The following is an 11,621-nucleotide window of genomic DNA, read 5'->3' as shown; positions in this document are numbered from 1 at the left end:
CCAGATCGACCCTCACCTCATCTTGCTCGGTTGAGTCTCTGGCCATAATGAGTGGAGGTGCCTTAACCCAAACCCCTCGTTATTATCAGAGGGACAATGGGATAGGCGTGTTCTTCAGAATCTGTGTCTGGCAGCCAAAAGCCAAATTATGTGATTTTTTTTTTTTTTTAATTGCTGGAAGATCTCAGGTCACATGAAAAAAAAGCTGGAATCCCACACTCAACAATGAGCTTTCAACTCCTAAGTGCTCCCATTACATCAAATGAAATTTTCGGGTAGCCGTTGACACTTTTCCAAGTTATTCTTCTCAACAGGAATGCCTCCTCCCTTCTCCCCACTGACCCACATCTGTGAGGTTCTACTCACATCCCAGAGATCCCATGAAATCCAGTTTGATTTCTACAATCTTCAGTGAACTCATGCTATGCAGAACTGTACCTCTCAGAGCTACAACATGAAAATGTATTATTCATTGATTCACCATCTAATCGTGTGTGTTCTAAGTATTTTATTTGAGTGAACTTCTATTCCTCAGTAGATTCCACACTGGATTCCCCTTTAGCAGCAAGAACAGTGCTGAGCATCAAGTCGGTACTTACAAAATATCTTTTGACTGAGTGAAATGTCAAAATTTTCGAGAAAAGCCCTTTAGTGTGGTGAACAATGATAGGGATCCTGAGAGACTCAGAAAGCTCTAATTTGAATGTTCTTTCTGCCACTTATTAGTTGTATAATCTTGCACAAATTTCTTTCTCAACCTCTGTGAGCTTCAATTTCCTAATAATGCTGGTACTGTTCATTGCCTACACAGAAGCAATCCTCTTTGCTATTCTTCTCCCTGATTTTGTTTAGGTGTCAAGGGATTCCTTTATCTCGGGGACTAGTTGTTGGCCAAGGGGGGTAGATATATAACCACATTCTGGTCAGTGAGGCTTGGGAGAAATCTGCTGGGGAATGTCTAGGCACATTTTTCCTTCCTGATAAGAAGGAGGCATGCAAAGAGATTTTCCCTATCCTATCCCATCCCCTTCTACCTGACTTTGAGCCTGACTGTACGAGGATGTGATGCCAGGAGATGCTCCCGCCATACATCAGCTACACAGGAAGGCCAAGAGGTTTGCAGAGATGCCAAAGCAGGGACTTAACACCAGAGCACTCCCAAGTCAGTTCTGGAAATGACCTACCTCTGGTCTTCATTCTTGTTGTTATTGTTACATGAGATGATAAATAATAAGTCTATATTATTTAAGCATTCCTAAATGGCATACACTTCTGTGAAGAATCAACGAGATCATGTTTGCCAGATGCTTAGCGTATTATCTTTCACACAGTAAGTGTTCCACAGGGTTAGCTAGTATAATGGAGTGATTGTTGGTGGCCAGATTTGGAAGTTGCCTTCCTGCCTAGATTAGAGAAATTTTATGAGCTCAGTATAAACAGAAACTATGGCCACACATCAAACCGCTGGAGGAAGCATAAAAGGCAATTTGTGATAAAAAGCCAAACTGAGTGGCGGAAGGATTGATAAATGTGTGTGAGGGCCTCAAGGAAACAATAAAGAGAAATGAAAAAAAAAAATGAAGATTGAAAGGGGAAGGCACTAGAATTGCAGAAGTGGGAAGCGAAGACCGTTGAGCAGTTGTCTGAGATCTGCTTGGTGCAGCCGGTGTTGTAGGGGAAGGAGAGAGAGGAGAGGGGACCTGATATCAGACTGAGCTGAGATCTAATCTAAAGACATCCCGCGTAAACTCTGGGGAAGGGAAGTTGCTTGTAAAAAGTGGAAGAAGAAGAAGAAGAAGAAGAAGAAGAAGAAGAAGAAGAAGAAGGAGGAGGAGGAGGAGAAGGAGAAAAAGAATCTGAAAAGTCTAGAAGAGGGAGAACCAGAAGGCTGAGACCCCTACCAGGAGACCACTGAAATACTCCAATCAGTAAGTGGTTTAGAAGACCAGAGCTACGACACAGTGACTCTTACCATCATAAAATCAACAAGGTGAAGTCTCTCGAACCTGAAATAGTACTTGCAGCAGCTGTATGTCAGCTCACTTCTGTGGAAGTTGGGAATAAGGAAACAGCAGGTTCCTTATCTTATCCTCCAGGAAAATGTGTGAGATCATCATATGGGGAAAATAGGATGCAACATTATACATGCAGTACAACCTCAACTATAGAAATAAAATATGTGCAGAAAGAGGACCTGAAGGGAGTGTGCCAAAATATAAAGTGACTCTAGTAAGTTTAGAGATGTTTGTCAATTTCTTTTTTGACTTTAAACAATTCCCCCCATTTTCCACAATAGGCGTGCATTACTTTGACAACCAGAAATACGTGATCAAAGTGTCTATATCAAGGTGTATCTTTTCTTCCCGGGAGCACTACAGTGAAACATGCAGAAAGGACAAATAAGATCCAAAATAAGAAAGCAACTGTTTAATAAAGTTCTAATGTTCTACTTTGGAGATTACAGGCACTGTGTTTTTTGCTCGGAAACACCTGTCCAGCTGTCACTGAGGGAGCTGCCCTTAACCACCCCTCAGTGTCTGTCTCCCCGTACGTGGTAAGTACCATGACTCTATATCCACGACCGTCTTCCCCGGTGACGGAGATAGGCACTTGGCTCAAATTAGAGTGCTCGCTAGGTGTTTGCTGAATGACTTCTTCATGCCCAGCGCCTTGCAATGTTACTTCTTTTCTCTTTTCCACTTTGAATGAACAACCACTGGTGCTTCCACAGTCACCCTTCCCGTGTGATTTGCCCGTTGCTGGGAACTATCTCTCCACGAGCAGCAATGTCACCCCTGAAATGATCCAAGGCGTGATACGATTGCAGGCCAAAAGGGAAGTCCCATTCTGACATAAAATTCCATCTAAGAATCTTATCTTACCAGTGACTTTCCATGAGATATCTTGAAACACTGTTTTTACAACGAAGATCGTTAACATTAATCAGCCCTAGTATTTCTTTTTTTTTTTTTTTAATTTTTTTTAACGTTTTTTTATTTTTGAGACAGAGAGAGACAGAGCATGAACGGGGGAGGGGCAGAGAGAGAGGGAGACACAGAATCGGAAGCAGGCTCCAGGCTCTGAGCCATCAGCCCAGAGCCCGACGCGGGGCTCGAACTCACGGACCACGAGATCCTGACCTGAGCTGAAGTCGGACGCTTAACCGACTAAGCCACCCAGGCGCCCCAGCCCTAGTATTTCAATAGCATGGTGCACCCTAGAAACTTCAGTAGCTGTCACCGTAAGCAGGAGCAAATGAACGTGAAAGTAGCCACTTCTTTGGTGTTACTTTGGGGCCACCTTGACTAAGACATCGTGCGGTATATACTTTTTGAAATACCTCTGTCAGAGAATGAACACCTCCTTCTACAATTAGCAATAAAATTCATCTTGGCTCTAGGAGAAATAATACATGTTTCTAAATTCCTGCAGAAAGCGTTTTGACAGAGTGGGGAGAGGTGGCCAGGAAAAGGAGTTTCGGGCTGTGTGAGGAAGAGAAGCAAAAGACCGAGGTGGCTTTGAATGAGTGAGCCAAAGCCACAGAAAGGGACAGTATCCTCATCCAGGGCAACAGAAAGCAAACCTTGCCTATTTTAAGGTATTGCCCTGGGCTAGCCACGAGTGTGAGAAAGTCTGCACGCGAGACAAGTTCTGTTAGGGAGTGTAACACTTCAGTCAGGGTATTTATCTTGTTGCCAAGTGATAACCCCAACATAGATGCCACGGCTGGCAGGCTGTGGGAACAAATATCCAGTGTTCTGTGATTCAGCTACTTGAGAAAAGCAATAACCTTCCTACAACCTGTCATGCCAAAAGCATGCAGAGAGAGATCAAATTTCCAGAGCAGCCCCCGAATGCATTGTGAGTCATGAATTCACTCATTCTACACACCAGATGAAACTCTGTGCTTGTGGTGATGCATTTCCGTCAAGGATCTAATGATACAACACTGGATCCGTGTAACCTGTTACCCTTGTGGATTATTTTTGGATAAGTGGATTATTTATATTACCTAACAAGTCTTAATTTAGTCTCTTTTATCTAGTGTGTGCTGAGTACATCTAGGCCAGTACTGTATGCCTAGGAAAAGTAACACATTGTTTTTTAAAGATACCTTAAAGTTTATTTATTTTTGACAGAGAGAGAGAGAGAGAGAGAGAGACAGAGACAGAGCATGAGTGGGGGAGGGGCAGAGAGAGGGAGACACAGAATCTGAGCCAGGCTCCAGGCTCTGAGCCGTCAGCACAGAGCCGGATGCAGGGCTCGAACTCTAGGACCTGAGTTCATGACCTGAACCGAAGTTGGACGCTCAACCGACTGAGCCACCCAGGCGCCCTGGAAAAGTAAGACATTTTAATGGTAATTTTCATAAAACATACTTAGAAGGTAAAATAATAATAATAATAATAAGAACATAATCAGAAAATGCATTCCAAATCCAGATGTCGATTACTTTTGTTTTACCCTCTTTACGAATTTGCGTATCTTGTTTTTTCCCCCATTAAGAGTACATAAAAAGACCAGAGACCAATTGACACTTACTACTAAAATACATAAATGATTTAGACACAGATTTCAGATTTGGTCCCATATAAAATGACTGGGAGAATCCCTGATTTCTAGAAAGGAACTGCGAAAAAAAAAAAAAAAAAAAAAAGTAGATATACGGGGGCACGGTGATGCATCTTATCACAGGGTGGGGTCAGAGTACCTACGTCGCCTTCAAATGAAGACAGCCTTATTTAGACTTGTGTCAAAGTGAGGAGAAGGAGGGGAAATGATTGCTCAGTTCTCCCTCTGTTAATTAGTCATAATTCACGGAACGCGTGGACAGGAATACGGGAATGTAAGTGGGATGCATGGGTGACGAGAGCAGAAGGGGTGGAAAGGAGACAGCAAAGGCTCCTGCAACTCTGTCTTCAACCTCGACCTCTCCCGGGATCCTGAGATGGCCGGATGAAGACTCCTAGTGGACACCCGCCCTTGAACGCCTGTCTTTGTCCATCCATCCCTGACCTCTGTCCCCCTGTTCCTCCTCACCTGCTTCCCATCTGCCTATCAGACACCCAAGCCAAAACTGAAGCAACATCCTTGATTCTTTTCTTTACATCCACTTTCACATCTATCATTTAACTAGTCCACTAACTTTAGTTTTGAATATTTCCTGAGTGGATGTGCTCTTCTTTTTTCTCTGAAACTATTACTCTTTGGTCTCCGTCATCTCCGCGTCTCTAGTGTCTTGTCGCTTAAGCCGTAAGCCGCATCTATTTAATGTAAATCCGACCTAGCTATGACTCTTCTGAAAATTCTTCATCGGGTCCTCAGTAAACACAAGACAAAGTCCAGTCGGAGTCCAAGTCCATCTGTGATCTGGCCTCTGCCTTCTTTTCCAATAACATTAATTTAAATACTGTGAAATAAGTCTTTAATACCTGGCACTTAACGCTCAAATTTGTTAGCATTAGTGGTCCGCTTTATTGCTGTACTTAGAAAACTCTTAAGTTCTATTTTTACACATTTGTCTCCCTGGTAAGGCTCTTACGAACAGAAACTGTGTATCTCAGTTTCTATTCCCACAATTTTAATATAATATGTGCTCACTTAATGTTTTTGGACTGAATTGAAGACAAACTTGTATTCTAAGTTTGATCCTCCTTAGCACTACTGAGATAGCCTCAAAGTGTGGCCTTCCTTCTCTTCCTTCCTCCTTTGCTATGAAGATAGAAAACTTTATCTTCTGGGACAGGGAGCCATTAATGGTGAATCCCATCAAACGATATGAGTTGAATGTGAGGATCCTGGGTCAGGAGTTTGGAGAACTTCAGCGGCAGGTGCTGAGATAGGACTCCATCAGCAAAAGAATAGAGACCTTGATCGTGACTAGCTACAGTAGACACAGAGAGGGTCAGGCCTGTGGCAGGGAAAGTACCTCGTCTACTCCAGGGTTCAGGTGAAGGCATCTTAGGAGTTGGGGCCCCAGGAGCTGTAAGCAGTGCTCAAGTATCAAGCACTAGGAAAGGAGACTAAAAGCTAAGAGAAAATGAGGGTGGGGGTGGGGGTGGTTAAGGACACAAGGGAAGAAGGCTACTTCATTTGCCTCAGTTTTCTAAGTTTTGGACATTTGACTACAAACAGAAATATATAAACTTTCAATGGGAAAAAATTTTTTGAAGCTGCTGCTAATCACCATGCTACTAATAGAATTGCAAGAGTATTAACTTCAGGGAAAGAAATGATTTAAATGATTTATGTATTTGACATTGAAGTGAGTAGGCTAATGAGATCATACAAAGATCAGAACATCTCAGATTTCCATCAGGTCAGGGCTTGTGATGGCTGTGTGTGCGTGTGTGTGTGTGTGAGAGAGAGAGCGAGAGAGAGAGAGAGAGAGAGAGAGAGAGAGACAGAGAGAGAGAGAGAGAGAGAAAGAGAGAGAGAGAGAGATTTCATTCCAGACTTAATCTATCCTTTTACAGTGTTTGTTTTTTATCTGAAGTCTGAGTCAGATGAATTATCTGAATGAATTATCTCCCAAAGTATATCATTTCTCGGTGAGTTTTGCCCTTACCATGCTTCCAGCACTGTTTCAATCATACTTCTTAGTCATTTCAATATTTTTACCCATATGCTTGTTGCCTTAATATGAAAGTGCTTCTGTCTCTTTTCATACACAGGCAAGGTGTAGTGCTGTGTTCCAATTTAACTTTTCTATAGTAATGACTTCTTAGAGTGCAGAGGCTCTTTGATTTATCAGAACTGGCTATGGACTGTATCAGTCTCATATTTCATCCAGTGATGCTAAGAAACCCAAATATGTGGAGGGATAAAGAATCAATCCATACCATTTATTCAAGGAAAGTTCTAGACTTTTCCACAACACTCAAGGACGCATATCTTTGTGGCCAATTCCTAGGGTTACAAATGCTTAACAACTCTTACTCCATAACAAGTTCCTGTTTTCCTGGACATGAGCACATAAAACCCATTTCAAAATTTGTTGGAAAACTTTACCATCAAGGAGGAATCTTTGGTCATCACACTTTTTTAATGAAGAGTCATGAGCATTTAGCCTGACTCAAATTGAAATTATGTTGCATGATATTCAAATATAGCATCATGATCTTGAAGCATAAGATCCTCTTTCTTCTTATATTAATGTAGAGAGTTAAGCACATATCCTGCATTTCCAAAATTTCTGCTATAGTCATATAAAATATAATAATGTTCATGAATTCCGTCAGCTCTGGATAAAACTGAAAGATATAAAAGGAGCCTCGCCTTCTACGTGAAAGACTAAAATATTTTTTGTTATATATGAAATAATGTAGAAAAAGTGAAAGGCAGAATGTCTACTCATAATAAGCAATTGATATTATTATTATTATCATTATTTTTACTGCTGAAGTGCTGTTGGTAATTATCTCCACTTGAATGTTATACTGACATCTGATAATACCCAATATGATCTTGGGTAGGTCATTTCACTTTGGGGGGCTTCCTTTCCTTTTGGGCTCCCCACATTATGATGGTCCCATACAGCTTATAAAATATTTCAATGCACATGATCTTATTTAATATTTTCAGCGATTGTTTAAGTAGGATAAGTCATTGTCTCACAGGTAAGAAAACAGAACAGTAGTCAAGTGATTCGCCTCAGTGTTAATAAATGGTAAGAATTAAATTAAACCCAAATGTTGTAGGTCGATGTTTGTTCCACTGACAATAACTTTGATGTTCTTTCCAGTTTTGAAATGTATTATTCTATGTTCCTGTGGTTAAGAAGCTATTAGAAACTCAAGGACAGAGACAATGTCATATTCACTCTTGAGTTGCCCAGTGTTTCACAATGTAAAACTGGATCCTCCTTTGTCCATGCTGCCTATGACAAGGCATCATCCAGCATCCCACCGTTCTAATGGATGGGCTTTGCTCTGCATTGGTTGCTGTCAGAAAAGGGAGGAGGTGTAATTCCTTGATTGGTATCTCCATAAATCTTATTTATAGGGAAGATAAAACTGTAAATGGTAAAGAAGTAGCAATCAATCATTTTTGGGTGAGAGACAGGTGTGTTTGCTCTTTAATGGACAGCCGAGTGAACTTGCTTTTGCCTGTACTTGAACAAAATTATGACATGGGCTTATGTTGTCTCATTTTTGCGTGGTCTCAGAGTAACTTGTCTGAGGCTGGGATTCTGTGACAAGGTTTATATCTAATAGAATGACATGACCTGGCTGCTGTGTCAGACCAGCTTCTGAGTGTCAGAGCAGAGGATGCTTCCCCCCCTCCCCCCCCCCCCCCCCCCCCCCACTTTCTGACTGCCAAACAACACTCGTTTCTGGAAGAACAGCTTCACATGAATGGAAAGATTATGTAATGTGCTGAAGACGTTACAAAAAAAAAAAAAAAAAGCATCTCATCCTCGTAGATTCAAGCTGACTTGTTTAATTAATTTCTTTTAAGGGAGAGGCCAATTCCAGATATCGCTGTATTTTCTTGGTTAGTTGGTTAAACCGGGAAGGGATGATCCTATTTAATACATCAGATTTTGGTCTATGGTGTCATTTTTGTAACTTATTTTTAAAATTTTAATTAAAAGCATATGTAATTTTTCTTCTCGGATTTCTCACTCCGGAAAGGAATTCTTTTTAACTCCTTTAGCTAATTCTTTTGGTATTTTCCTCCATATCTCTCCTAAAACTGCTTAAGAAGTAGCCATATAAGCATGGTCTTTAGAGATTCACGTGTGCACATCTCCCATCCTGCCATATATAATAATATCTAAATTTTTGTTACATTAATATTTGCTTTTTAATTATTACGACTAAGTGCATGGAATTCAAGTTGGGCCATATTCTATAATTGTACTTTTTGCACGTTTTGTTTTTCTAGAGTTCTTAATTATCTTGTCTTTTAAATGTATCTAGGGGCGGCTGGGTAGCTCAGTTGGTTAAGTGTCTGACTCTCGATTTGGACTCAGGTTATGATCTCACCATGCTGAGATTGAGCCCCATGTAGGGCTCCATACTGAGTGTGGAGCCTTCTTGGGATTCTCTCTCTCTCTCTCTCTCTCTCTCTCTGCCCCTCCCCCACTCACACACTCTCTCTCCCTCTTGCTCTCAAAATAAATAAATAAACATTTTTAATGTATTTAGTTTATATATACTTATTATTAACTCAACCACAAATCTCTCCCAGCAAGATAAATCTTATTTTATACATTTAATGAGACAAGAAAAAAAAAAGCAGGAGATATCACACTCCCAATTACAAGCTATACTATAAAACTGTAGCCATCAAAACACTTTGACACTAGCATAAAAACAGACAAACATATCAATGGAACAGAATCAAGAGCCCAGAAATAAACACAATAATACATGGTCAACTAATATTTGACAAGGGAGCCAAGAATACTCAATGGAGAAGAGACAGTCCCTTCGATAAATGGAAAATTGGACAGTCACGTGTAAAAGACTGAAATGAGCCACAGCTTATACCACTCACAAAAATTAACTCAAAATTGATTAAAGACTTAAATAGAAGACCTAAAACCATGAAACCTCTAGAAAAAAAACGTAGGAACAAAGTTCCTTGACAAGGATCTTGGTAATGATTTTCTGGATATGACACCTAAAGTACAGGCAGCAAAATAAAAAATAAACAAATTGGACTACATCAAACTCAAAAGCTTCTGTACAGCAAAAGAAACCATCAACAAAGTAGAAACACAACCTACATAATGGGAAAAAGTATTTGCAAACCATATATCTGATAAGAGTTAATATCCAAAATATATAAAGAACTAATGACACTCAATAGCAAAAAAACAAATAAATAAATAAAAACAAATAACCCAATTTAAAATGGGCAAAGGACATGAAGAGACATCACTCCAAAGATACATGAAAGATATATGAAAGGCAGATACATGGACAGATGTTCAACATCCCTAGTCATTAGCTGTGCGCAAATTAAAACTGCAGTGGATACTACCTCATGACCGTTACATGGCCATCAAAAGACAAGAGATAACAAAGGTTGGTGTAGATGTGAGGATAAGGGAGCCCTTGTCCACTGCTGGTGGGACTGTAAATTGGTGAAGCCACCATGGATAATAGTATCGAGTCCCTCAAACAATTAAATATAGAACTACCATATGATCCAGTAAATCCACTTCTGGGAATATATCCAAAGGTAATGAAAACAGTAAATCAAAAAGACATCTGTACCCCCATGTTCATAGCAACATTATTTACAACAGCCAAGACATGGAAACCACTTAAATGCCCACTGATGGATAACTGGATAAAGAAGTTGTGTATGTATATAATGAAATATCATTTAGCCATAAAATAGGAGGAATGGCAGGAGTATTGCAATATGGATGGACCCACGGGGCATTAGGCTAAGTGAAATGAGTTAGATAGAAAAAGGGAAATACTATATCATCTCACTTATACATGGAATGTTTAAAAAAGAAAGAAAAAACTCATAGGAAAGGATATCAGACTTGGGTTTACCAGAGACAAGGGTTGGGGAGAAGAAGGACTTGAAGAACATGGTCAAAAGGCACACACTTCCAGTTGTAAGACAAACGAGTACTATATGTAATGCACGTGAAGTATCTAATCAATTTCGTTTTCTTAAAATAACGATGCTCAGAGCCTCTGATCTGGTTCAGACCAAATAGTTGGTCTCAAGGCTCCTGAAAGTCTGTCCTCTTGTGATGACCTAGAATCTGAGGATTGTGGGGTTTTCTGTTGTTCTTTTTTTTTGTTTTTTGTTTTTTGTTTTTTGATGTCTCTCTGGGATTGGATTCTCTTTATCCTACATTCTTCATCATCTTTCTCTTGGTTCACTAACCCAATGTTGTCGAGCACATGCTCCGTTAGCAACTTGAAAAAAGTGGCACAGGGAGTAACTTTTTAGATCTCGAATACTTCAAAATGCCTTTTCCTTCCCCTTTGCTAAATTATTAGTTTGGTGTTGTATAGGATTCTAGGCTAAAAAATATTTTCCTTCTGAAATACCAATAGGCATTTTCTGTCATAGTCTAGTATTTAGCCTTGCTAGTAAAAACTCAAAAGTTGTTCTAATTTCTGATCTTTTGTCTATGACGTTAACTTTGATCTCTGGAAGCTTACGGAATTTCTGTCTGCAATGTCCTGAAATTTCATAATGGTGGACTTACTCTTGTACAATTCTACTGGTACTCAGCCTCTTTTAATCTGGAAGCTTATGTCATTCCGTCCTGAGAAATTTTTCTGGAATTATTTATTTTGGTTTTTTAAATTTACTTTTTGTTATATTTCTAGTACAATATTTAATGCATAGAAGGAATAGTGCCATTAACTTCTATTTACTATGTATGTCTCCCCATTCCATCCTCTACCTTCTGATTCCTACGTGAAGAAAACACTATTCTGAATTTTTATTCATCATTCCCTGGTTTTATTTGTATATCCTTATCATGAAAATATGAGAAAACAATAGGTTGTTTATTTTCGCTTCTTTGTGAGCTTTGGTAACATTTGGCAGTATCTAGGGGAGGCTGGGTGGCTCAGTCGGTTAAGCGTCAGGCTTTGGCTCACGTCATGATCTAGCGGTTTGTGAGTTTGAGC

This window comes from Panthera leo, chromosome D3 (genome assembly GCF_018350215.1).
Source record: "Panthera leo isolate Ple1 chromosome D3, P.leo_Ple1_pat1.1, whole genome shotgun sequence".
In the NCBI taxonomy this organism is placed as follows: Eukaryota; Metazoa; Chordata; class Mammalia; order Carnivora; family Felidae; genus Panthera; species Panthera leo.
Note: the sequence above shows the minus strand (reverse complement) of the source record.